Source organism: Lissotriton vulgaris, chromosome 8 (genome assembly GCF_964263255.1).
Source record: "Lissotriton vulgaris chromosome 8, aLisVul1.2, whole genome shotgun sequence".
In the NCBI taxonomy this organism is placed as follows: Eukaryota; Metazoa; Chordata; class Amphibia; order Caudata; family Salamandridae; genus Lissotriton; species Lissotriton vulgaris.
This window is the reverse complement of record NC_141696.1, coordinates 1532178795-1532205896: the sequence shown is the minus strand read 5'-3', so window position 1 is coordinate 1532205896 and position 27102 is coordinate 1532178795. Positions and strand designations below refer to the sequence as shown.

Genomic DNA, 27102 nt, shown 5'->3' with positions numbered 1-27102 from the left:
CGGCACAGTTGAGAGGTTCCTTGCTTCTACCAATATAGGTCTTGGAATCAGCTGTAGTACTTTTTTCTCTATCAACATTTTTGTCAACTGATCTACAAAATGATCAATTCAACATAGACTTTGCTTTCTGTCCTCCTTTTAAACTTTCTTCCACCTATCTTGCCTTCAGGTTTGACAATGAATGTTTCCCATTTCGTCCTTTTTTGTAAAGTAAACTCTTGTCTGCATCAGATTCCACTTCCCCTTGAACACAGATGTCAGTAGTCAGATGACATTGCTTACCTACTCATGCCAAATATATCTAGGTAATATAGTGCTAGTCCATTCAGAGTTAAAAAAACGACTACCTAACCTGGATCCCAAAAATGCTATTTACCCATTGCACCAGTTAACTGGGGAATGATACAGGACTCCTTAAAACATATCTCTACCATATGAGGTTAAAAATCCAGGTCCTGCATCTATTTTGTGAAATGGTTCAAATTAAAGTATGAAGACCCCAGCTATCAGAAGGCCGAAATAGCTCAGTTGGGCGAGCGTTAGACTGAAGATCTAAAGGTCCCTGGTTCAATCCCGGGTTTCGGCACAGTTGAGAGGTTCCTTGCTTCTAACAAGATAGGTCTTGGGATCAGCTGTAGTTCTTTTTCTCTATTCATCAAATTCTTTCCAACTGATCTACAACACAATCAATTTAACATAGACTTTGCTTTATGTCCTCCTTCTAAACTTGCTTCCACCTCTCTTACCTTCAGGTTTGACAATGAATATTTCCCATTTCATGCTTTTTTGTAAAGTAAACTCTTGTCTGCATTACCTTCCACTTCCCCTTGAACACAGATGTCAGTAGTCAGATGACATTGCTTACCTACTCATGCCAAATATATCTGGGTAATATAGTGCTAGTCCATTCAGAGTTAAAAAAACAACTACCTAACCTGGATCCCAAAAATGCTATTTGCCCATTGCACCAGTTAATTGCGGAATGATACAGGACTCCTTAAAACATATCTCTACCATATGAGGTTAAAAATCCAGGTCCTGCATCTATTTTGTTAAATGGTTTAAATTAAAGTATGAAGACTACAGCTCGCAGGAGGCAGAAATAGCTCAGTTGGGAGAGCGTTAGACTGAAGATCTATAGGTCCCTGGTTTAATCCTGGGTTTCGGCACTGTTGAGAGGTTCCTTGCTTCTCACAAAATAAGTCTTGGAATCAGCTGTAGTACTTTTTTCTCTATGAACATTTTTATCAACTGATCCACAAAATGATCAATTCAACATAGACTTTGCTTTCTGTCCTCCTTTTAAACTTTCTTCCACCTATCTTGCCTTCAGGTTTGACTATGAATGTTTCCTATTTCGTCCTTTTTTGTAAAGTAAACTATTGTCTGCATCACATTCCACTTCCCCTTGAACACAGATGTCAGTAGTCAGATGACATTGCTTACCTACTCATGCCAAATATATCTGGGTAACATAATGCTAGTCCATTCAGAGTTAAAAAAAACAACTACCTCGTCTGGATCCCAAAAATGCTATTTACCCATTGCACCAGTTAACTGGGGAATGATACAGGACTCCTTAAAACATATCTCTACCATATGAGGTTAAAAATCCAGGTCCTGCATCTATTTTGTTAAATGGTTCAAATTAAAGTATGAAGACCCCAGCTATCAGAAGGCCGAAATAGCTCAGTTGGGAGAGCGTTAGACTGAAGATCTAAAGGTCCCTGGTTCAATCCCGGGTTTCGGCACAGTTGAGAGGTTTCTTGCTTCTAACAAAGTAGGTCTTGGAATCAGCTGTAGTACTTTTTCTCTATTCATCAAATTTTTTCCAACTGATCTACAACACAATCAATTTAACATAGACTTTGCTTTATATCCTCCTTCTAAACTTGCTTCCACCTCTCTTACCTTCAGGTTTGACAATGAATATTTCCCATTTCATGCTTTTTTGTAAAGTAAACTCTTGTCTGCATTACCTTCCACTTCCCCTTGAACACAGATGTCAGTAGTCAGATGACATTGCTTACCTACTCATGCCAAATATATCTGGGTAATATAGTGCTAGTCCATTCAGAGTTAAAAAATCAACTACCTATCCTGGATCCCAAAAATGCTATTTACCCATTGCACCAGTTAATTGCGGAATGATACAGGACTCCTTAAAACTTATCTCACCATATGAGGTTAAAAATCCAGGTCCTGCATCTATTTTGTTAAATGGTTTAAATTAAAGTGTGAAGACAACAGCTATAAGCAGGCCGAAATAGCTAAGTTGGGAGAGCGTTAGACTGAAGATCTAAAGGTCCCTGGTTCAATCCCGGGTTTCGGCACAGTTGAGAGGTTCCTTGCTTCTAACAAAATAGGTCTTGGAATCAGCTGTAGTACTTTTTTCTCTATCAACATTTTTATCAACTGATCTACAAAATGATCAATTCAACATAGACTTTGCTTTCTGTCCTCCTTTTAAACTTTCTTCCACCTATCTTGCCTTCAGGTTTGACTATGAATGTTTTCCATTTCGTCCTTTTTTGTAAAGTAAACTCTTGTCTGCATCACATTCCACTTCCCCTTGAACACAGATGTCAGTAGTCAGATGACATTGCTTACCTACTCATGCCAAATATATCTGGGTAATATAGTGCTAGTCCATTCAGAGTTAAAAAAACAACTACCTAACCTGGATCCCAAAAATGCTATTTACCCATTGCACCAGTTAACTGGGGAATGATACAGGACTCCTTAAAACATATCTCTACCATATGAGGTTAAAAATCCAGGTCCTGCATCTATTTTGTTAAATGGTTCAAATTAAAGTATGAAGACCCCAGCTATCAGAAGGCCGAAACAGCTCAGTTGGGAGAGTGTTAGACTGAAGATCTGAAGGTCCCTGGTTCCATCCCGGTTTTCGGCACAGTTGAGAGGTTCCTCGCTTCTAACAAAATAGGTCTTGGAATCAGCTGTAGTACTTTTTCTCTATTCATCAAATTTTTTCCAACTGATCTACAACACAATCAATTTAACATAGACTTTGCTTTATGTCCTCCTTCTAAACTTGCTTCCACCTCTCTTACCTTCAGGTTTGACAATGAATATTTCCCATTTCATGCTTTTTTGTAAAGTAAACTCTTGTCTGCATTACCTTCCACTTCCCCTTGAACACAGATGTCAGTAGTCAGATGACATTGCTTACCTACTCATGCCAAATATATCTGGGTAATATAGTGCTAGTCCATTCAGAGTTAAAAAACAACTACCTAACCTGGATCCCAAAAATACTATTTGCCCATTGCACCAGTTAATTGCGGAATGATACAGGACTCCTTAAAACATATCTCTACCATATGAGGTTAAAAATCCAGGTCCTGCATCTATTTTGTTAAATGGTTTAAATTAAAGTATGAAGACCACAGCTATAAGCAGGCCGAAAAAGCTAAGTTGGGAGAGCGTTAGACTGAAGATCTAAAGGTCCCTGGTTCAATCCCGGGTTTCGGCACAGTTGAGAGGTTCCTTGCTTCTAACAAAATAGGTCTTGGAATCAGCTGTAGTACTTTTTTGTCTATCAACGATTTTATCAACTGATCTACAAAATGATCAATTCAACATAGACTTTGCTTTCTGTCCTCCTTTTAAACTTTCTTCCACCTATCTTGCCTTCCGGTTTGACTATGAATGTTTCCCATTTCGTCCTTTTTTGTAAAGTAAACTCTTGTCTGCATCACATTCCACTTCCCCTTGAACACAGATGTCAGTAGTCAGATGACATTGCTTACCTACTCATGCCAAATATATCTGGGTAATATGGTGCTAGTCCATTCAGAGTTAAAAAAACAACTACCTAACCTGGATCCCAAAAATGCTATTTACCCATTGCACCAGTTAACTGCGGAATGATACAGGACTCCTTAAAACATATCTCTACCATATGAGGTTAAAAATCCAGGTCCTGCATCTATTTTGTTAAATGGTTCAAATTAAAGTATGAAGACCCCAGATATCAGAAGGCAGAAATAGCTCAGTTGGGAGAGCCTTAGACTGAAGATCTAAAGGTCCCTGGTTCAATCCTGGGTTTCAGCACAGTTGAGAGGTTCCTTGCTTCTAACAAAATAGGTCTTGGAATCAGCTGTAGTACTTTTTCTCTATTCATCAAATTGTTTCCAACTGATCTACAACATAATCAATTTAACATAGACTTTGCTTTATGTCCTCCTTCTAAACTTGCTTCCACCTCTCTTACCTTCAGGTTTGACAATGAATATTTCCCATTTCATGCTTTTTTGTAAAGTAAACTCTTGTCTGCATTACCTTCCACTTCCCCTTGAACACAGATGTCAGTAGTCAGATGACATTGCTTACCTACTCATGCCAAATATATCTGGGTAATATAGTGCTAGCCCATTCAGAGTTAAAAAAACAACTACCTAACCTGGATCCCAAAAATGCTATTTACCCATTGCACCAGTTAATTGCGGAATGATACAGGACTCGTTAAAACATATCTCTACCATATGAGGTTAAAAATCCAGGTCCTGCATCTATTTTGTTAAATGGTTTAAATTAAAGTATGAAGACCACAGCTATAAGCAGGCCGAAATAGCTCAGTTGGGAGAGCGTTAGACTGAAGATCTAAAGGTCCCTGTTTCAATCCCGGGTTTTGGCACAGTTGAGAGGTTCCTTGCTTCTAACAAAATAGGTCTTGGAATCAGCTGTAGTACTTTTTTCTCTATCAACATTTTTATCGAACTGATCTACAAAATGATCAATTCAACATAGACTTTGCTTTCTGTCCTCCTTTTAAACTTTCTTCCACCTATCTTGCCTTCAGGTTTGACTATGAATGTTTCCCATTTCGTCCTCCTTGAACACAGATGTCAGTAGTCAGATGACATTGCTTACCTACTCATGCCAAATATATCTGGGTAATATAGTGCTAGTCCATTCAGAGTTAAAAAAACAACTACCTAACCTGGATCCCAAAAATGCTATTTACCCATTGCACCAGTTAACTGGGGAATGATACAGGACTCCTTAAAACATATCACTACCATATGAGCTTAAAAATCCAGGTCATGCATCTATTTTGTTAAATGGTTCAAATTAAAGTATGAAGACCACAGATATCAGCAGGCCGAAATAGCTCAGTTGGGAGAGTGTTAGACTGAAGATCTAAAGGTCCCTGGTTCAATCCCGGGTTTCGGCACTGTTGAGAGGTTCTTTGCTTCTAACAAAATAGGTCTTAGAATCCGCTGTTGTCCTTTTTCTGTATTCATCAATTTTTTTCTAACTGATCTACAACACAATCAATTTAACATAGACTTTGCTTTCTGTCCTCCTTCTAGACTTGCTTCCAACTCTCTTGCCTTCAGGTGTGACTATGAATGTTTCCCATGTCATGCTTTTTTGTAAAGTAAACTCTGGTCTGCATTACCTTCCACTTCCCCTTGAACACAGATGTCAGTGGTCAGATGACATTGCTTACCTACTCAGGCAAAATACGTCTGGGTAATATAGTGCTAGTCCATACGGAGGTAAAAATAAAATGACCTAACCTGGATCCCAAAAATAGTATTTACCCATTGCACCAGTTAACTGCTGAATGATACAGGACTCCTTAAAACATATCTCTAACCTATAAGGTCAAATATCCAGGTCATGCATCTATTTTGTTAAATGGTTCAAATCAAAGTATGTAGACTACAGCTAGCAGGAGGCAGAAATAGCTCAGTTGGGAGACCGTTAGACTGAAGATCTAAAGGTCCCTGGTTTAATCCCGGGTTTCGGCACTGTTGAGAGGTTCCTTGCTTCTCACAAAATAAGTCTTGGAATCAGCTGTAGTACTTTTTTCTCTATCAACATTTTTATCAACTGATCCACAAAATGATCAATTCAACATAGACTTTGCTTTCTGTCCTCCTTTTAAACTTTCTTCCACCTATCTTGCCTTCAGGTTTGACTATGAATGTTTCCCATTTCGTCCTTTTTTGTAAAGTAAACTCTTGTCTGCATCACATTCCACTTCCCCTTGAACACAGATGTCAGTAGTCAGATGACATTGCTTACCTACTCATGCCAAATATATCTGGGTGTATGCTAGTCCATTCAGAGTTAAAAAAACAACTACCTAACCTGGATCCCAAAAATGCTATTTACCCATTGCACCAGTTAACTGGGGAATGATACAGGACTCCTTAAAACATATCTCTACCATATGAGGTTAAAAATCCAGGTCCTGCATCTATTTTGTTAAATGGTTCAAATTGAAGTATGAAGACCCCAGCTATCAGAAGGCCGAAATAACTCAGTTGGGAGAGCGTTAGACTGAAGATCTAAAGGTCCTTGGTTCAATCCCGGGTTACGGAACAGTTGAGAGGATCCTTGCTTCTAACAAAATAGGTCTTGGAATCAGCTGTAGTACTTTTTCTCTATTCATCACATTTTTTCCAACTGATCTACAACACAATCAATTTAACATAGACTTTGCTTTATGTCCTCCTTCTAAACTTGCTTCCACCTCTCTTACCTTCAGGTTTGACAATGAATATTTCCCATTTCATGCTTTTTTGTAAAGTAAACTCTTGTCTGCATTACCTTCCACTTCCCCTTGAACACAGATGTCAGTAGTCAGATGATATTGCTTACCTACTCATGCCAAATATATCTGGGTAATATAGTGCTAGTCCATTCACAGTTAAAAAAAACAACTACCTAACCTGGATCCAAAAAATGCTATTTACCCATTGCACGAGTTAATTGCAGAATGATACAGGACTCCTTAAAACATATCTCTACCATATGAGGTTAAAAATCCAGGTCCTGCATCTATTTTGTTAAATGGTTTAAATTAAAGTATGAAGACCACAGCTATAAGCAGGCCGAAATAGCTCAGTTGGGAGAGCGTCAGACTGAAGATCTAAAGGTCCCTGGTTCAATCCCGGGTTTCGGCACAGTTGAGAGGTTCCTTGCTTCTAACAAAATAGGTCTTGGAATCAGCTGTAGTACTTTTTCTCTATTCATCAAATTTTTCCAACTGATCTACAACACAATCAATTTAACATAGACTTTGCTTTATGTCCTCCTTCTAAACTTGCTTCCACCTCTCTTACCTTCAGGTTTGACAATTAATATTTCCCATTTCATGCTTTTTTGTAAAGTAAACTCTTGTCTGCATTACCTTCCACTTCCCCTTGAACACAGATGTCAGTAGTCAGATGACATTGCTTACCTACTCATGCCAAATATATCTGGGTAATATAGTGCTAGTCCATTCAGAGTTAAAAAAACAACTACCTAACCTGGATCCCAAGAATGCTATTTGCCCATTGCACCAGTTAATTGCGGAATGATACAGGACTCCTTAAAACATATCTCTACCATATGAGGGTAAAAATCCAGGTCCTGCATCTATTTTGTTAAATGGTTTAAATTAAAGTATGAAGACCACAGCTATAAGCAGGCTGCAATAGCTCAGTTGGGAGAGCGTTAGACTGAAGATCTAAAGGTCCCTGGTTCAATCCTGGGTTTCTGCACAGTTGAGAGGTTCCTTGCTTCTAAAAAAATAGGTCTTGGAACCAGCTGTAGTACTTTTTTCTCTATTAACATTTTTATCAACTGATCTACAAAATGATCAATTCAACATAGACTTTGCTTTCTGTCCTCCTTTTAAACTTTCTTCCACCTATCTTGCCTTCAGGTTTGACAATGAATGTTTCCCATTTCGTCCTTTTTTGTAAAGTAAACTCTTGTCTGCATCACATTCCACTTCCCCTTGAACACAGATGTCAGTAGTCAGATGACATTGCTTACCTACTCATGCCAAATATATCTAGGTAATATAGTGCTAGTCCATTCAGAGTTAAAAAAACAACTACCTAACCTGGATCCCAAAAATGCTATTTACCGATTGCACCAGTTAACTGGGGAATGATACAGGACTCCTCCAAACATATCTCTACCATATGAGGTTAAAAATCCAGGTCCTGCATCTATTTTGTTAAATGGTTCAAATTAAAGTATGAAGACCCCAGCTATCAGAAGGCCGAAATAGCTCAGTTGGGAGAGCGTTAGACTGAAGATCTAAAGGTCCCTGGTTCAATCCCAGGTTTCGGCACAGTTGAGAGGTTCCTTGCTTCTAACAAAATAGGTTTTGGAATCAGCTGTAGTACTTTTTCTCTATTCATCAAATTTTTTCCAACTGATCTACAACACAATCAATTTAACATAGACTTTGCTTTATATCCTCCTTCTAAACTTGCTTCCACCTCTCTTACCTTCAGGTTTGACAATGAATATTTCCCATTTCATGCTTTTTTGTAAAGTAAACTCTTGTCTGCATTACCTTCCACTTCCCCTTGAACACAGATGTCAGTAGTCAGATGACATTGCTTACCTACTCATGCATAATATATCTGGGTAATATAGTGCTAGTCCATTCACAGTTAAAAAAACAACTACCTAACCTGGATCCAAAAAATGCTATTTACCCATTGCACCAGTTAATTGCGGAATGATACAGGACTCCTTAAAACATATCTCTACCATATGAGGTTAAAAATCCAGGTCCTGCATCTATTTTGTTAAATGGTTTAAATTAAAGTATGAAGACCACAGCTATAAGCAGGCCGAAATAGCTCAGTTGGGAGAGCGTCAGACTGAAGATCTAAAGGTCCCTGGTTCAATCCCGGGTTTCGGCACAGTTGAGAGGTTCCTTGCTTCTAACAAAATAGGTCTTGGAATCAGCTGTGGTACTTTTTCTCTATTCATCAAATTTTTTCCAACTGATCTACAACACAATCAATTTAACATAGACTTTGCTTTATGTCCTCCTTCTAAACTTGCTTCCACCTCTCTTACCTTCAGGTTTGACAATGAATATTTCCCATTTCATGCTTTATTGTAAAGTAAACTCTTGTCTGCATTACCTTCCACTTCCCCTTGAACACAGATGTCAGTAGTCAGATGACATTGCTTACCTACTCATGCCAAATATATCTGGGTAATATAGTGCTAGTCCATTCAGAGTTAAAAAAACAACTACCTAACCTGGATCCCAAAAATGCTATTTGCCCATTGCACCAGTTAATTGCGGAATGATACAGGACTCCTTAAAACATATCTCTACCATATGAGGTTAAAAATCCAGGTCCTGCATCTATTTTGTTAAATGGTTTAAATTAAAGTATGAAGACCACAGCTATAAGCAGGCCGCAATAGCTCAGTTGGGAGAGCGTTAGACTGAAGATCTAAAGGTCCCTGCTTCAATCCCGGGTTTTGGCACAGTTGAGAGGTTCCTTGCTTCTAACAAAATAGGTCTTGGAATCAGCTGTAGTACTTTTTTCTCTATCAACATTTTTATCAACTGATCTACAAAATGATCAATTCAACATAGACTTTGCTTTCTGTCCTCCTTTTAAACTTTCTTCCACCTATCTTGCCTTCAGGTTTGACAATGAATGTTTCCCATTTCGTCCTTTTTTGTAAAGTAAACTCTTGTCTGCATCACATTCCACTTCCCCTTGAACACAGATGTCAGTAGTCAGATGACATTGCTTACCTACTCATGCCAAATATATCTAGGTAATATAGTGCTAGTCCATTCAGAGTTAAAAAAACAACTACCTAACCTGGATCCCAAAAATGCTATTTACCCATTGCACCAGTTAACTGGGGAATGATACAGGACTCCTTAAAACATATCTCTACCATATGAGGTTAAAAATCCAGGTCCTGCATCTATTTTGTTAAATGGTTCAAATTAAAGTATGAAGACCCCAGATATCAGAAGGCAGAAATAGCTCAGTTGGGAGAGCCTTAGACTGAAGATCTAAAGGTCCCTGGTTCAATCCCGGGTTTCAGCACAGTTGAGAGGTTCCTTGCTTCTAACAAAATAGGTCTTGGAATCAGCTGTAGTACTTTTTCTCTATTCATCAAATTGTTTCCAACTGATCTACAACATAATCAATTTAACATAGACTTTGCTTTATGTCCTCCTTCTAAACTTGCTTCCACCTCTCTTACCTTCAGGTTTGACAATGAATATTTCCCATTTCATGCTTTTTTGTAAAGTAAACTCTTGTCTGCATTACCTTCCACTTCCCCTTGAACACAGATGTCAGTAGTCAGATGACATTGCTTACCTACTCATGCCAAATATATCTGGGTAATATAGTGCTAGCCCATTCAGAGTTAAAAAAACAACTACCTAACCTGGATCCCAAAAATGCTATTTACCCATTGCACCAGTTAATTGCGGAATGATACAGGACTCGTTAAAACATATCTCTACCATATGAGGTTAAAAATCCAGGTCCTGCATCTATTTTGTTAAATGGTTTAAATTAAAGTATGAAGACCACAGCTATAAGCAGGCCAAAATAGCTCAGTTGGGAGAGCGGTAGACTGAAGATCTAAAGGTCCCTGTTTCAATCCCGGGTTTCGGCACAGTTGAGAGGGTCCTTGCTTCTAACAAAATAGGTCTTGGAATCAGCTGTAGTACTTTTTTCTCTATCAACATTTTTATCGAACTGATCTACAAAATGATCAATTCAACATAGACTTTGCTTTCTGTCCTCCTTTTAAACTTTCTTCCACCTATCTTGCCTTCAGGTTTGACTATGAATGTTTCCCATTTCGTCCTCCTTGAACACAGATGTCAGTAGTCAGATGACATTGCTTACCTACTCATGCCAAATATATCTGGGTAATATAGTGCTAGTCCATTCAGAGTTAAAAAAACAACTACCTAACCTGGATCCCAAAAATGCTATTTACCCATTGCACCAGTTAACTGGGGAATGATACAGGACTCCTTAAAACATATCACTACCATATGAGGTTAAAAATCCAGGTCATGCATCTATTTTGTTAAATGGTTCAAATTAAAGTATGAAGACCACAGATATCAGCAGGCCGAAATAGCTCAGTTGGGAGAGTGTTAGACTGAAGATCTAAAGGTCCCTGGTTCAATCCCGGGTTTCGGCACTGTTGAGAGGTTCTTTGCTTCTAACAAAATAGGTCTTAGAATCAGCTGTTGTCCTTTTTCTGTATTCATCAATTTTTTTCTAACTGATCTACAACACAATCAATTTAACATAGACTTTGCTTTCTGTCCTCCTTCTAGACTTCCTTCCAACTCTCTTGCCTTCAGGTGTGACTATGAATGTTTCCCATGTCATGCTTTTTTGTAAAGTAAACTCTGGTCTGCATTACCTTCCACTTCCCCTTGAACACAGATGTCAGTGGTCAGATGACATTGCTTACCTACTCAGGCAAAATACGTCTGGGTAATATAGTGCTAGTCCATACGGAGGTAAAAATAAAATGACCTAACCTGGATCCCAAAAATAGTATTTACCCATTGCACCAGTTAACTGCTGAATGATACAGGACTCCTTAAAACATATCTCTAACCTATAAGGTCAAATATCCAGGTCATGCATCTATTTTGTTAAATGGTTCAAATCAAAGTATGTAGACTACAGCTAGCAGGAGGCAGAAATAGCTCAGTTGGGAGACCGTTAGACTGAAGATCTAAAGGTCCCTGGTTTAATCCCGGGTTTCGGCACTGTTGAGAGGTTCCTTGCTTCTCACAAAATAAGTCTTGGAATCAGCTGTAGTACTTTTTTCTCTATCAACATTTTTATCAACTGATCCACAAAATGATCAATTCAACATAGACTTTGCTTTCTGTCCTCCTTTTAAACTTTCTTCCACCTATCTTGCCTTCAGGTTTGACTATGAATGTTTCCCATTTCGTCCTTTTTTGTAAAGTAAACTCTTGTCTGCATCACATTCCACTTCCCCTTGAACACAGATGTCAGTAGTCAGATGACATTGCTTACCTACTCATGCCAAATATATCTGGGTGTATGCTAGTCCATTCAGAGTTAAAAAAACAACTACCTAACCTGGATCCCAAAAATGCTATTTACCCATTGCACCAGTTAACTGGGGAATGATACAGGACTCCTTAAAACATATCTCTACCATATGAGGTTAAAAATCCAGGTCCTGCATCTATTTTGTTAAATGGTTCAAATTGAAGTATGAAGACCCCAGCTATCAGAAGGCCGAAATAACTCAGTTGGGAGAGCGTTAGACTGAAGATCTAAAGGTCCTTGGTTCAATCCCGGGTTTCGGCACAGTTGAGAGGTTCCTTGCTTCTAACAAAATAGGTCTTGGAATCAGCTGTAGTACTTTTTCTCTATTCATCAAATTTTTTCCAACTGATCTACAACACAATCAATTTAACATAGACTTTGCTTTATGTCCTCCTTCTAAACTTGCTTCCACCTCTCTTACCTTCAGGTTTGACAATGAATATTTCCCATTTCATGCTTTTTTGTAAAGTAAACTCTTGTCTGCATTACCTTCCACTTCCCCTTGAACACAGATGTCAGTAGTCAGATGATATTGCTTACCTACTCATGCCAAATATATCTGGGTAATATAGTGCTAGTCCATTCACAGTTAAAAAAACAACTACCTAACCTGGATCCAAAAAATGCTATTTACCCATTGCACCAGTTAATTGCGGAATGATACAGGACTCCTTAAAACATATCTCTACCATATGAGGTTAAAAATCCAGGTCCTGCATCTATTTTGTTAAATGGTTTAAATTAAAGTATGAAGACCACAGCTATAAGCAGGCCGAAATAGCTCAGTTGGGAGAGCGTCAGACTGAAGATCTAAAGGTCCCTGGTTCAATCCCGGGTTTCGGCACAGTTGAGAGGTTCCTTGCTTCTAACAAAATAGGTCTTGGAATCAGCTGTAGTACTTTTTCTCTATTCATCAAATTTTTTCCAACTGATCTACAACACAATCAATTTAACATAGACTTTGCTTTATGTCCTCCTTCTAAACTTGCTTCCACCTCTCTTACCTTCAGGTTTGACAATTAATATTTCCCATTTCATGCTTTTTTGTAAAGTAAACTCTTGTCTGCATTACCTTCCACTTCCCCTTGAACACAGATGTCAGTAGTCAGATGACATTGCTTACCTACTCATGCCAAATATATCTGGGTAATATAGTGCTAGTCCATTCAGAGTTAAAAAAACAACTACCTAACCTGGATCCCAAGAATGCTATTTTCCCATTGCACCAGTTAATTGCGGAATGATACAGGACTCCTTAAAACATATCTCTACCATATGAGGGTAAAAATCTAGGTCCTGCATCTATTTTGTTAAATGGTTTAAATTAAAGTATGAAGACCACAGCTATAAGCAGGCTGCAATAGCTCAGTTGGGAGAGCGTTAGACTGAAGATCTAAAGGTCCCTGGTTCAATCCCGGGTTTCGGCACAGTTGAGAGGTTCCTTGCTTCTAACAAAATAGGTCTTGGAATCAGCTGTAGTACTTTTTTCTCTATTCATCAAATTTTTTCCAACTGATCTACAACACAATCAATTTAACATAGACTTTGCTTTCTGTCCTTCTTTTAAACTTTCTTCCACCTATCTTGCCTTCAGGTTTGACAATGAATGTTTCCCATTTCGTCCTTTTTTGTAAAGTAAACTCTTGTCTGCATCACATTCCACTTCCCCTTGAACACAGATGTCAGTAGTCAGATGACATTGCTTACCTACTCATGCCAAATATATCTAGGTAATATAGTGCTAGTCCATTCAGAGTTAAAAAAACAACTACCTAACCTGGATCCCAAAAATGCTATTTGCCCATTGCACCAGTTAATTGCGGAATGATACAGGACTCCTTAAAACATATCTCTACCATATGAGGTTAAAAATCCAGGTCCTGCATCTATTTTGTTAAATGGTTTAAATTAAAGTATGAAGACCACAGCTATAAGCAGGCTGCAATAGCTCAGTTGGGAGAGCGTTAGACTGAAGATCTAAAGGTCCCTGGTTCAATCCTGGGTTTCGGCACAGTCGAGAGGTTCCTTGCTTCTAACAAAATAGGTCTTGGAATCAGCTGTAGTACTTTTTCTCTATTCATCAAATTTTTTCCAACTGATCTAAAACACAATCAATTTAACATAGACTTTGCTTTATGTCCTCCTTCTAAACTTGCTTCCACCTCTCTTACCTTCAGGTTTGACAATGAATATTTCCCATTTCATGCTTTTTTGTAAAGTAAACTCTTGTCTGCATTACCTTCCACTTCCCCTTGAACACAGATGTCAGTAGTCAGCTGACATTGCTTACCTACTCATGCCAAATATATCTGGGTAATATAGTGCTAGTCCATTCAGAGTTAAAAAAACAACTACCTAACCTGGATCCCAAAAATGCTATTTACCCATTGCACCAGTTAATTGCGGAATGATACAGGACTCCTTAAAACATATATCTACCATATGAGGTTAAAAATCCAGGTCCTGCATCTATTTTGTTAAATGGTTTAAATTAAAGTATGAAGACCGCAGCTATAAGCAGGCTGAAATAGCTCAGTTGGGAGAGCGTTAGACTGAAGATCTAAAGGTCCCTGGTTCAATCCCGGGTTTCGGCACAGTTGAGAGGTTCCTTGCTTCTAACAAAATAGGTCTTGGAATCAGCTGTAGTACTTTGTCTCTATTCATCAAATTTTTTCCAACTGATCTACAACACAATCAATTTAACATAGACTTTGCTTTATGTCCTCCTTCTAAACTTGCTTCCACCTCTCTTACCTTCAGGTTTGACAATGAATATTTCCCATTTCATGCTTTTTTGTAAAGTAAACTCTTGTCTGAATTACCTTCCACTTCCCCTTGAACACAGATGTCAGTAGTCAGATGACATTGCTTACCTACTCATGCCAAATATATCTGGGTAATATAGTGCTAGTCCATTCAGAGTTAAAAAAACAACTACCTAACCTGGATCCCAAAAATGCTATTTGCCCATTGCACCAGTTAATTGCGGAATGATACAGGACTCCTTAAAACATATCTCTACCATATGAGGTTAAAAATCCAGGTCCTGCATCTATTTTGTTAAATGGTTTAAATTAAAGTATGAAGACCACAGCTGTAAGCAGGCCGCAATATCTCAGTTGGGAGAGTGTTAGACTGAAGATCTAAAGGTCCCTGGTTCAATCCTGGGTTTCGGCACAGTTGAGAGGTTCCTTGCTTCTAAAAAAATAGGTCTTGGAATCAGCTGTAGTACTTCCTTCTCTATTAACATTTTTATCAACTGATCTACAAAATGATCAATTCAACATAGACTTTGCTTTCTGTCCTCCTTTTAAACTTTCTTCCACCTATCTTGCCTTCAGGTTTGACAATGAATGTTTCCCATTTCGTCCTTTTTTGTAAAGTAAACTCTTGTCTGCATCACATTCCACTTCCCCTTGAACACAGATGTCAGTAGTCAGATGACATTGCTTACCTACTCATGCCAAATATATCTAGGTAATATAGTGCTAGTCCATTCAGAGTTAAAAAAACAACTACCTAACCTGGATCCCAAAAATGCTATTTACCGATTGCACCAGTTAACTGGGGAATGATACAGGACTCCTCCAAACATATCTCTACCATATGAGGTTAAAAATCCAGGTCCTGCATCTATTTTGTTAAATGGTTCAAATTAAAGTATGAAGACCCCAGCTATCAGAAGGCCGAAATAGCTCAGTTGGGAGAGTGTTAGACTGAAGATCTAAAGGTCCCTGGTTCAATCCTGGGTTTCGGCACAGTTGAGAGGTTCCTTGCTTCTAACAAAATAGGTTTTGGAATCAGCTGTAGTACTTTTTCTCTATTCATCAAATTTTTTCCAACTGATCTACAACACAATCAATTTAACATAGACTTTGCTTTATATCCTCCTTCTAAACTTGCTTCCACCTCTCTTACCTTCAGATTTGACAATGAATATTTCCCATTTCATGCTTTTTTGTAAAGTAAACTCTTGTCTGCATTACCTTCCACTTCCCCTTGAACACAGATGTCAGTAGTCAGATGACATTGCTTACCTACTCATGCCAAATATATCTGGGTAATATAGTGCTAATCCATTCAGAGTTAAAAAAACAACTACCTAACCTGGATCCCAAAAATGCTATTTACCCATTGCACCAGTTAATTGCGGAATGATACAGGACTCCTTAAAACATATATCTACCATATGAGGTTAAAAATCCAGGTCCTGCATCTATTTTGTTAAATGGTTTAAATTAAAGTATGAAGACCGCAGCTATAAGCAGGCTGAAATAGCTCAGTTGGGAGAGCGTTAGACTGAAGATCTAAAGGTCCCTGGTTCAATCCCGGGTTTCGGCACAGTTGAGAGGTTCCTTGCTTCTAACAAAATAGGTCTTGGAATCAGCTGTAGTACTTTTTCTCTATTCATCAAATTTTTTCCAACTGATCTACAACACAATCAATTTAACATAGACTTTGCTTTATGTCCTCCTTCTAAACTTGCTTCCACCTCTCTTACCTTCAGGTTTGACAATGAATATTTCCCATTTCATGCTTTTTTGTAAAGTAAACTCTTGTCTGCATTACCTTCCACTTCCCCTTGAACACAGATGTCAGTAGTCAGATGACATTGCTTACCTACTCATGCCAAATATATCTGGGTAATATAGTGCTAGTCCATTCAGAGTTAAAAAAACAACTACCTAACCTGGATCCCAAAAATGCTATTTGCCCATTGCACCAGTTAATTGCGGAATGATACAGGACTCCTTAAAACATATCTCTACCATATGAGGTTAAAAATCCAGGTCCTGCATCTATTTTGTTAAATGGTTTAAATTAAAGTATGAAGACCACAGCTGTAAGCAGGCCGCAATATCTCAGTTGGGAGAGTGTTAGACTGAAGATCTAAAGGTCCCTGGTTCAATCCTGGGTTTCGGCACAGTTGAGAGGTTCCTTGCTTCTAAAAAAATAGGTCTTGGAATCAGCTGTAGTACTTCCTTCTCTATTAACATTTTTATCAACTGATCTACAAAATGATCAATTCAACATAGACTTTGCTTTCTGTCCTCCTTTTAAACTTTCTTCCACCTATCTTGCCTTCAGGTTTGACAATGAATGTTTCCCATTTCGTCCTTTTTTGTAAAGTAAACTCTTGTCTGCATCACATTCCACTTCCCCTTGAACACAGATGTAAGTAGTCAGATGACATTGCTTACCTACTCATGCCAAATATATCTAGGTAATATAGTGCTAGTCCATTCAGAGTTAAAAAAACAACTACCTAACCTGGATCCCAAAAATGCTATTTACCGATTGCACCAGTTAACTGGGGAATGATACAGGACTCCTCCAAACATATCTCTACCATATGAGGTTAAAAATCCAGGTCCTGCATCTATTTTGTTAAATCGTTCAAATTAAAGTATGAAGACCCCAGCTATCAGAAGGCCGAAATAGCTCAGTTGGGAGAGTGTTAGACTGAAGATCTAAAGGTCCCTGGTTCAATCCCGGGTTTCGGCACAGTTGAGAGGTTCCTTGCTTCTAACAAAATAGGTTTTGGAATCAGCTGTAGTACTTTTTCTCTATTCATCAAATTTTTTCCAACTGATCTACAACACAATCAATTTAACATAGACTTTGCTTTATATCCTCCTTCTAAACTTGCTTCCACCTCTCTTACCTTCAGATTTGACAATGAATATTTCCCATTTCATGCTTTTTTGTAAAGTAAACTCTTGTCTGCATTACCTTCCACTTCCCCTTGAACACAGATGTCAGTAGTCAGATGACATTGCTTACCTACTCATGCCAAATATATCTGGGTAATATAGTGCTAGTCCATTCAGAGTTAAAAAAACAACTACCTAACCTGGATCCCAAAAATGCTATTTACCCATTGCACCAGTTAATTGCGGAATGATACAGGACTCCTTAAAACATATCTCACCATATGAGGTTAAAAATCCAGGTCCTGCATCTATTTTGTTAAATGGTTTAAATTAAAGTGTGAAGACCACAGCTATAAGCAGGCCGAAATAGCTAAGTTGGGAGAGCGTTAGACTGAAGATCTAAAGGTCCCTGGTTCAATCCCGGGTTTCGGCACAGTTGAGAGGTTCCTTGCTTCTAACAAAATAGGTCTTGGAAGCAGCTGTAGTACTTTTTTCTCTATCAACATTTTTATCAACTGATCTACAAAATGATCAATTCAACATAGACTTTGCTTTCTGTCCTCCTTTTAAACTTTCTTCCACCTATCTTGCCTTCAGGTTTGACTATGAATGTTTCCCATTTCGTCCTTTTTTGTAAAGTAAACTCTTGTCTGCATCACATTCCACTTCCCCTTGAACACAGATGTCAGTAGTCAGATGACATTGCTTACCTACTCATGCCAAATATATCTAGGTAATATAGTGCTAGTCCATTCAGAGTTAAAAAAACAACTACCTAACCTGGATCCCAAAAATGCTATTTACCCATTGCACCAGTTAACTGGGGAATGATACAGGACTCCTTAAAACATATCTCTACCATATGAGGTTAAAAATCCAGGTCCTGCATCTATTTTGTTAAATGGTTCAAATTAAAGTATGAAGACCTCAGCTATCAGAAGGCCGAAATAGCTCAGTTGGGAGAGCGTTAGACTGAAGATCTAAAGGTCCCTGGTTCAATCCCGGGTTTCGGCACAGTTGAGAGGTTCCTTGCTTCTAACAAAATAGGTTTTGGAATCAGCTGTAGTACTTTTTCTCTATTCATCAAATTTTTTCCAACTGATCTACAACACAATCAATTTAACATAGACTTTGCTTTATATCCTCCTTCTAAACTTGCTTCCACCTCTCTTACCTTCAGATTTGACAATGAATATTTCCCATTTCGTCCTTTTTTGTAAAGTAAACTCTTGTCTGCATCACATTCCACTTCCCCTTGAACACAGATGTCAGTAGTCAGATGACATTGCTTACCTACTCATGCCAAATATATCTAGGTAATATAGTGCTAGTCCATTCAGAGTTAAAAAAACAACTACCTAACCTGGATCCCAAAAATGCTATTTACCCATTGCACCAGTTAACTGGGGAATGATACAGGACTCCTTAAAACATATCTCTACCATATGAGGTTAAAAATCCAGGTCCTGCATCTATTTTGTTAAATGGTTCAAATTAAAGTATGAAGACCTCAGCTATCAGAAGGCCGAAATAGCTCAGTTGGGAGAGCGTTAGACTGAAGATCTAAAGGTCCCTGGTTCAATCCCGGGTTTTGGCACAGTTGAGAGGTTCCTTGCTTCTAACAAAATAGGTCTTGGAATCAGCTGTAGTACTTTTTCTCTATTCATCAAATTTTTTTCCAACTGATCTACAACACAATCAATTTAACATAGACTTTGCTTTATGTCCTCCTTCTAAACTTGCTTCCACCTCTCTTACCTTCAGGTTTGACAATTAATATTTCCCATTTCATGCTTTTTTGTAAAGTAAACTCTTGTCTGCGCTACCTTCCACTTCCCCTTGAACACAGATGTCAGTAGTCAGATGACATTGCTTACCTACTCATGCCAAATATATCTGGGTAATATAGTGCTAGTCCATTCAGAGTTAAAAAAACAACTACCTAACCTGGATCCCAAGAATGCTATTTGCCCATTGCACCAGTTAATTGCGGAATGATACAGGACTCCTTAAAACATATCTCTACCATATGAGGTTAAAAATCCAGGTCCTGCATCTATTTTGTTAAATGGTTTAAATTGAAGTATGAAGACCACAGCTATAAGCAGGCTGCAATAGCTCAGTTGGGAGAGCGTTAGACTGAAGATCTAAAGGTCCCTGGTTCAATCCCGGGTTTTGGCACAGTTGGGAGGTTCCTTGCTTCTAACAAAATAGGTCTTGGAATCAGCTGTAGTACTTTTTTCTCTATCAACATTTTTATCAACTGATCTACAAAATGATCAATTCAACATAGACTTTGCTTTCTGTCCTCCTTTTAAACTTTCTTCCACCTATCTTGCCTTCAGGTTTGACAATGAATGTTTCCCATTTCGTCCTTTTTTGTAAAGTAAACTCTTGTCTGCATCACATTCCACTTCCCCTTGAACACAGATGTCAGTAGTCAGATGACATTGCTTACCTACTCATGCCAAATATATCTAGGTAATATAGTGCTAGTCCATTCAGAGTTAAAAAAACAACTACCTAACCTGGATCCCAAAAATGCTATTTGCCCATTGCACCAGTTAATTGCGGAATGATACAGGACTCCTTAAAACATATCTCTACCATATGAGGTTAAAAATCCAGGTCCTGCATCTATTTTGTTAAATGGTTTAAATTAAAGTATGAAGACCACAGCTATAAGCAGGCTGCAATAGCTCAGTTGGGAGAGCGTTAGACTGAAGATCTGAAGGTCCCTGGTTCAATCCCGGGTTTCGGCACAGTCGAGAGGTTCCTTGCTTCTAACAAAATAGGTCTTGGAATCAGCTGTAGTACTTTTTCTCTATTCATCAAATTTTTTCCAACTGATCTACAACACAATCAATTTAACATAGACTTTGCTTTATGTCCTCCTTCTAAACTTGCTTCCACCTCTCTTACCTTCAGGTTTGACAATGAATATTTCCCATTTCATGCTTTTTTGTAATGTTAATGTTAATGTTAAATGTTAATGTTAAAATATTTATATAGCGCAACGTACACCGGATTGGTTTCTTGGCGCTTATGGGAAAGGGCTCTATGGGGTGGAGGCTCAGGAGGAGTAGGCTTGCTGGAACAGCCACGTTTTAAGCAACTTTCTGAAATGGAGATGCGAGGCAGTAGAACGAATTGAGAAAGGGAGGGAATTCCATATTTGAGGGGAAAGCGTAGAGAAGCGAGTACCGCCATATTTTAGGCGCTTAAATCTGGGAGTGGTAAGTAAGTGTTGTCCAGCGGAGCGGAGGGTACGAGAGGGGGTGTATTTTTTGATCCGATTTGAGAGGAACCTAGGGCCTTTGTCAGAGAGGGCTCTATGTGTGATACAGCAGATTTTGAAGATGCTTCGCTGTTCCACGGGGAGCCAATGCAATTTTTTTAACAGAGGTTTTGTGTGGTGGCGGGCCGGGAGTTGGAAGATCAGTCTGGCCGCCTGATTCTGTATCAATTGCAGTCTGTGTGTCTGGTAGGCTGGGATGCCAGCATACAGTGCGTTGGCATAATCCAGCCGAGAGACAATGAGTGCTAGAACGACCAGGGTGAGGGCTTCAGTGGATAAGAATCTTTTTATTTTTTTTTTTATTTTCCGTAACATGAGAAAGCAGGCGGATACCACAGAACTAATCTGTGGGGTCATTGAGAGATCACTACTGAAAGTAAACTCTTGTCTGCATTACCTTCCACTTCCCCTTGAACACAGATGTCAGTAGTCAGCTGACATTGCTTACCTACTCATGCCAAATATATCTGGGTAATATAGTGCTAGTCCATTCAGAGTTAAAAAAACAACTACCTAACCTGGATCCCAAAAATGCTATTTACCCATTGCACCAGTTAATTGGGGAATGATACAGGACTCCTTAAAACATATATCTACCATATGAGGTTAAAAATCCAGGTCCTGCATCTATTTTGTTAAATGGTTTAAATTAAAGTATGAAGACCGCAGCTATAAGCAGGCTGAAATAGCTCAGTTGGGAGAGCGTTAGACTGAAGATCTAAAGGTCCCTGGTTCAATCCCGGGTTTCGGCACAGTTGAGAGGTTCCTTGCTTCTAACAAAATAGGTCTTGGAATCAGCTGTAGTACTTTTTCTCTATTCATCAAATTTTTTCCAACTGATCTACAACACAATCAATTTAACATAGACTTTGCTTTATGTCCTCCTTCTAAACTTGCTTCCACCTCTCTTACCTTCAGGTTTGACAATGAATATTTCCCATTTCATGCTTTTTTGTAAAGTAAACTCTTGTCTGCATTACCTTCCACTTCCCCTTGAACACAGATGTCAGTAGTCAGATGACATTGCTTACCTACTCATGCCAAATATATCTGGGTAATATAGTGCTAGTCCATTCAGAGGTAAAAAAACAACTACCTAACCTGGATCCCAAAAATGCTATTTGCCCATTGCACCAGTTAATTGCGGAATGATACAGGACTCCTTAAAACATATCTCTACCATATGAGGTTAAAAATCCAGGTCCTGCATCTATTTTGTTAAATGGTTTAAATTAAAGTATGAAGACCAAAGCTGTAAGCAGGCCGCAATATCTCAGTTGGGAGAGTGTTAGACTGAAGATCTAAAGGTCCCTGGTTCAATCCTGGGTTTCGGCACAGTTGAGAGGTTCCTTGCTTCTAAAAAAATAGGTCTTGGAATCAGCTGTAGTACTTTCTTCTCTATTAACATTTTTATCAACTGATCTACAAAATGATCAATTCAACATAGACTTTGCTTTCTGTCCTCCTTTTAAACTTTCTTCCACCTATCTTGCCTTCAGGTTTGACAATGAATGTTTCCCATTTCGTCCTTTTTTGTAAAGTAAACTCTTGTCTGCATCACATTCCACTTCCCCTTGAACACAGATGTCAGTAGTCAGATGACATTGCTTACCTACTCATGCCAAATATATCTAGGTAATATAGTGCTAGTCCATTCAGAGTTAAAAAAACAACTACCTAACCTGGATCCCAAAAATGCTATTTACCGATTGCACCAGTTAACTGGGGAATGATACAGGACTCCTCCAAACATATCTCTACCATATGAGGTTAAAAATCCAGGTCCTGCATCTATTTTGTTAAATGGTTCAAATTAAAGTATGAAGACCCCAGCTATCAGAAGGCCGAAATAGCTCAGTTGGGAGAGTGTTAGACTGAAGATCTAAAGGTCCCTGGTTCAATCCCGGGTTTCGGCACAGTTGAGAGGTTCCTTGCTTCTAACAAAATAGGGTTTGGAATCAGCTGTAGTACTTTTTCTCTATTCATCAAATTTTTTCCAACTGATCTACAACACAATCAATTTAACATAGACTTTGCTTTATATCCTCCTTCTAAACTTGCTTCCACCTCTCTTACCTTCAGATTTGACAATGAATATTTCCCATTTCATGCTTTTTTGTAAAGTAAACTCTTGTCTGCATTACCTTCCACTTCCCCTTGAACACAGATGTCAGTAGTCAGATGACATTGCTTACCTACTCATGCCTAATATATCTGGGTAATATAGTGCTAGTCCATTCAGAGTTAAAAAAACAACTACCTAACCTGGATCCCAAAAATGCTATTTACCCATTGCACCAGTTAATTGCGGAATGATACAGGACTCCTTAAAACATATCTCACCATATGAGGTTAAAAATCCAGGTCCTGCATCTATTTTGTTAAATGGTTTAAATTAAAGTGTGAAGACCACAGCTATAAGCAGGCCGAAATAGCTAAGTTGGGAGAGCGTTAGACTGAAGATCTAAAGGTCCCTGGTTCAATCCCGGGTTTCGGCACAGTTGAGAGGTTCCTTGCTTCTAACAAAATAGGTCTTGGAATCAGCTGTAGTACTTTGTTCTCTATCAACATTTTTATCAACTGATCTACAAAATGATCAATTCAACATAGACTTTGCTTTCTGTCCTCCTTTTAAACTTTCTTCCACCTATCTTGCCTTCAGGTTTGACTATGAATGTTTTCCATTTCGTCCTTTTTTGTAAAGTAAACTCTTGTCTGCATCACATTCAACTTCCCCTTGAACACAGATGTCAGTAGTCAGATGACATTGCTTACCTACTCATGCCAAATATATCTGGGTAATATAGTGCTAGTCCATTCAGAGTTAAAAAAACAACTACCTAACCTGGATCCCAAAAATGCTATTTACCCATTGCACCAGTTAACTGGGGAATGATACAGGACTCCTTAAAACATATCTCTACCATATGAGGTTAAAAATCCAGGTCCTGCATCTATTTTGTTAAATGGTTCAAATTAAAGTATGAAGACCCCAGCTATCAGAAGGCCGAAATAGCTCAGTTGGGAGAGTGTTAGACTGAAGATCTAAAGGTCCCTGGTTCAATCCCGGGTTTCGGCACAGTTGAGAGGTTCCTTGCTTCTAACAAAATAGGTCTTGGAATCAGAATTAATACCAATAGCCAGAGAGTGTAGAACTAAGTTACCCGGACCCCCAAACCTAAACACCTTTAGGGAATGGATGACAGAACTAAAAAATATGACAGGACAGGGAAGACGCAAGCTCAAACCCGGGAATAAGAAGAGATCTGCCCCTTGGTTTGACCTAGAGCTCAAAAATAAACAGGGGGAACTAAGACGGGCTGAACGTAGATGGCGTAAGAACTACCTCAGCACAGAACGCAGCAAATACAAAAAGACCAAGAAAGCGTATCATGCCTTAATCAAACAGGCTAAAACAAAGTATTTCACGTCAGCCATAGCAACAGCCAATTGTAAACAGAAGGCGATTTTTAATATTGTAAAAGATTTTAGTAAACCCAAATGTCTAACACAGGACATCCCCCCCTCTCAAATGCTTTGCAACTCCATCGCAGACTTTTTTGAGGAAAAGGTTAAGGGTCTGACGAAAGACTTTGAGGCTCCCAGCTTTGATCAAATATGTGAGGACGAAACTACTAGGCAGGAAGTCACCCAGCTTACAGCTTTCCGCACAATCAGCCTGGAAGAGACAAAAAAGGCCATCCTGGCAACCAAATCAGGATCACCATTTGTTCCATGTCCTATAGCACTCCTACATCTTATTGCGGATATTGTCAACCCGGACATAAATGTTATCGTTAACAACTCTCTGTCCACCGCCTATGCCCCCCCCGAGTGGAAACTGGCAGCTGTAAAACCCTTACAAAAAAAACAACTTCCTGACCCCTCCACACTATCCAATCTACGTCCGATTTCATTACTTCCAGCTTTGTGTAAAATCACTGAGTCCACAGTTAACAAACAGCTGACACTTTTCTTGGAAAATAATGAAGTATGGCACCCCAATCAGGCTGGCTTCAGAACTCAGCATTCCACCGAATCGGCTCTCCTGTTCACTACGGAAACTATCCGCTCAGCTCTAGACCAAGGCAAGAAGGCCGTCCTGATACTATTAGATCTGTCGGCGGCCTTCGACACGGTCTCACATGCCATCTTAATAGACCGGCTAATAACATCTGGCATTAAAGGTATTGCCTTAGAGTGGATAAAAAACTTTCTTAGTGACAGGAGACAAGTGGTGACTCTGGGGGAATTCCGTTCCAGCGAGAAGCCACTGTCAACGGGAGTACCTCAGGGCTCCAGTCTGAGTCCGACATTGTTTAATGTTTACACCGCACCCCTGATTCAGCTGATATCATCCTACGGCATAGATGTAATAGCATATGCCGACGATACCCAACTAATCCTGGTCATGGACAAAGACAACCAGGCCTGGGAGGAAAAGCTTAAGTGCTGCTTAACGGCCACCTTTGAGTGGATGCGGAAAAACCACCTAAAATGTAATACAGGAAAGACCGAGATCATGCCCATAGGCTCAAATAATGATTTCATCCCCAGACTGTGGTGGCCTGAGAAGGCAGAAATTCCACCCCACACTACCTCCTCGGCTCGCAACCTTGGGGTACAGTTTGACGCCGATCTATCCTTCAAACATCAAGCGTCAAAAGTGGCAGGCACTTGTTTCGGGGTAATAAAAATGCTTAGAAAGTTCTTCGACTTGCTGCCCCTCGAAGCAAGGAAAACTGTTACGATTGCATTAGTCACCTCCCGCATTGACTACTGCAATAGCCTGTACGCTGGCACCAATAAGATGGTTACTCATAAACTCCAGATGGTGCAGCATGCAGCTGCAAGGCTGGTTCTGAAATGGCCAAGAAGATCCTCAGCAACCAAAGCCCTCAATGCACTACACTGGCTGCCTATAACTAAAAGGGTCCTCCACAAAGTTTTAACTATCACTTTTCGCGCTGTGCATAATTCAGGCCCCACTTACCTAAGAAATAAATTTGTAAAATACTGTCCAAATCGCGCACTAAGATCCTCCAATGCCAATCTTTTGACCATCCCTAGATTCAGACTCAAAACCCGCGGGGGCAAATCCCTAGCGGTGTTGGGTGCCAAAGCATGGAATGCCCTACCCCCTCTATTAAGAGCACTGGACAAGGAGTCTGAGTTCCGCAAGCAATTGAAAACCTGGATTTACAATCTTCCAGACCCAATGGCCAGAGCGCTAGTGTGATCCCGGTTATGGTCTCCTTAGCAGTAAGGCAACCTTTTCATCTGGTTGTCCTCATATTGGCGCCGAGATGCTCCTTGGAGCGATTGCTAGCGCGTTATAAATGGACTCTACATCTACATCTACATCTACAGCTGTAGTACTTTTTTCTCTATCAACATTTTTATCGAACTGATCTACAAAATGATCAATTCAACATAGACTTTGCTTTCTGTCCTCCTTTTAAACTTTCTTCCACCTATCTTGCCTTCAGGTTTGACTATGAATGTTTCCCATTTCGTCCTTTTTTGTAAAGTAAACTCTTGTCTGCATCACATTCCACTTCCCCTTGAACACAGATGTCAGTAGTCAGATGACATTGCTTACCTACTCATGCCAAATATATCTGGGTAATATAGTGCTAGTCCATTCAGAGTTAAAAAAACAACTACCTAACCTGGATCCCAAAAATGCTATTTACCCATTGCACCAGTTAACTGGGGAATGATACAGAACTCCTTAAAACATATCACTACCATATGAGGTTAAAAATCCAGGTCATGCATCTATTTTGTTAAATGGTTCAAATTAAAGTATGAAGACCACAGATATCAGCAGGCCGAAATAGCTCAGTTGGGAGAGTGTTAGACTCAAGATCTAAAGGTCCCTGGTTCAATCCCGGGTTTCGGCACTGTTGAGAGGTTCTTTGCTTCTAACAAAATAGGTCTTAGAATCAGCTGTTGTCCTTTTTCTGTATTCATCAATTTTTTTCTAACTGATCTACAACACAATCAATTTAACATAGACTTTGCTTTCTGTCCTCCTTCTAGACTTGCGTCCAACTCTCTTGCCTTCAGGTGTGACTATGAATGTTTCCCATGTCATGCTTTTTTGTAAAGTAAACTCTGGTCTGCATTACCTTCCACTTCCCCTTGAACACAGATGTCAGTGGTCAGATGACATTGCTTACCTACTCAGGCAAAATACGTCTGGGTAATATAGTGCTAGTCCATACGGAGGTAAAAATAAAATGACCTAACCTGGATCCCAAAAATAGTA

At 39.2% G+C, this 27102-nt stretch overlaps 10 non-coding genes across 10 annotated transcripts; all 10 read left to right on the top strand.

The window, feature by feature from the left end:
- Nucleotides 1–1678: 1678 nt before the first annotated feature.
- TRNAF-GAA (transfer RNA phenylalanine (anticodon GAA)) lies at nucleotides 1679–1751 on the top strand. Its single transcript has one exon. It is a non-coding gene; the product is annotated as a tRNA-Phe (tRNA).
- Nucleotides 1752–5127: 3376 nt separating this feature from the next.
- Nucleotides 5128–5200, top strand: TRNAF-GAA (transfer RNA phenylalanine (anticodon GAA)). Its single transcript has one exon. It is a non-coding gene; the product is annotated as a tRNA-Phe (tRNA).
- A 2834-nt stretch (nucleotides 5201–8034) lies between these two features.
- TRNAF-GAA (transfer RNA phenylalanine (anticodon GAA)) lies at nucleotides 8035–8107 on the top strand. The gene has a single exon. It is a non-coding gene; the product is annotated as a tRNA-Phe (tRNA).
- A 2797-nt stretch (nucleotides 8108–10904) lies between these two features.
- Nucleotides 10905–10977, top strand: TRNAF-GAA (transfer RNA phenylalanine (anticodon GAA)). The gene has a single exon. It is a non-coding gene; the product is annotated as a tRNA-Phe (tRNA).
- A 6331-nt stretch (nucleotides 10978–17308) lies between these two features.
- On the top strand, nucleotides 17309–17381 carry TRNAF-GAA (transfer RNA phenylalanine (anticodon GAA)). The gene has a single exon. It is a non-coding gene; the product is annotated as a tRNA-Phe (tRNA).
- Nucleotides 17382–18471: 1090 nt separating this feature from the next.
- On the top strand, nucleotides 18472–18544 carry TRNAF-GAA (transfer RNA phenylalanine (anticodon GAA)). The gene has a single exon. It is a non-coding gene; the product is annotated as a tRNA-Phe (tRNA).
- A 510-nt stretch (nucleotides 18545–19054) lies between these two features.
- Nucleotides 19055–19127, top strand: TRNAF-GAA (transfer RNA phenylalanine (anticodon GAA)). Its single transcript has one exon. It is a non-coding gene; the product is annotated as a tRNA-Phe (tRNA).
- Nucleotides 19128–22671: 3544 nt separating this feature from the next.
- Nucleotides 22672–22744, top strand: TRNAF-GAA (transfer RNA phenylalanine (anticodon GAA)). Its single transcript has one exon. It is a non-coding gene; the product is annotated as a tRNA-Phe (tRNA).
- A 1090-nt stretch (nucleotides 22745–23834) lies between these two features.
- TRNAF-GAA (transfer RNA phenylalanine (anticodon GAA)) lies at nucleotides 23835–23907 on the top strand. The gene has a single exon. It is a non-coding gene; the product is annotated as a tRNA-Phe (tRNA).
- Nucleotides 23908–26661: 2754 nt separating this feature from the next.
- Nucleotides 26662–26734, top strand: TRNAL-CAA (transfer RNA leucine (anticodon CAA)). Its single transcript has one exon. It is a non-coding gene; the product is annotated as a tRNA-Leu (tRNA).
- Nucleotides 26735–27102: the final 368 nt, after the last annotated feature.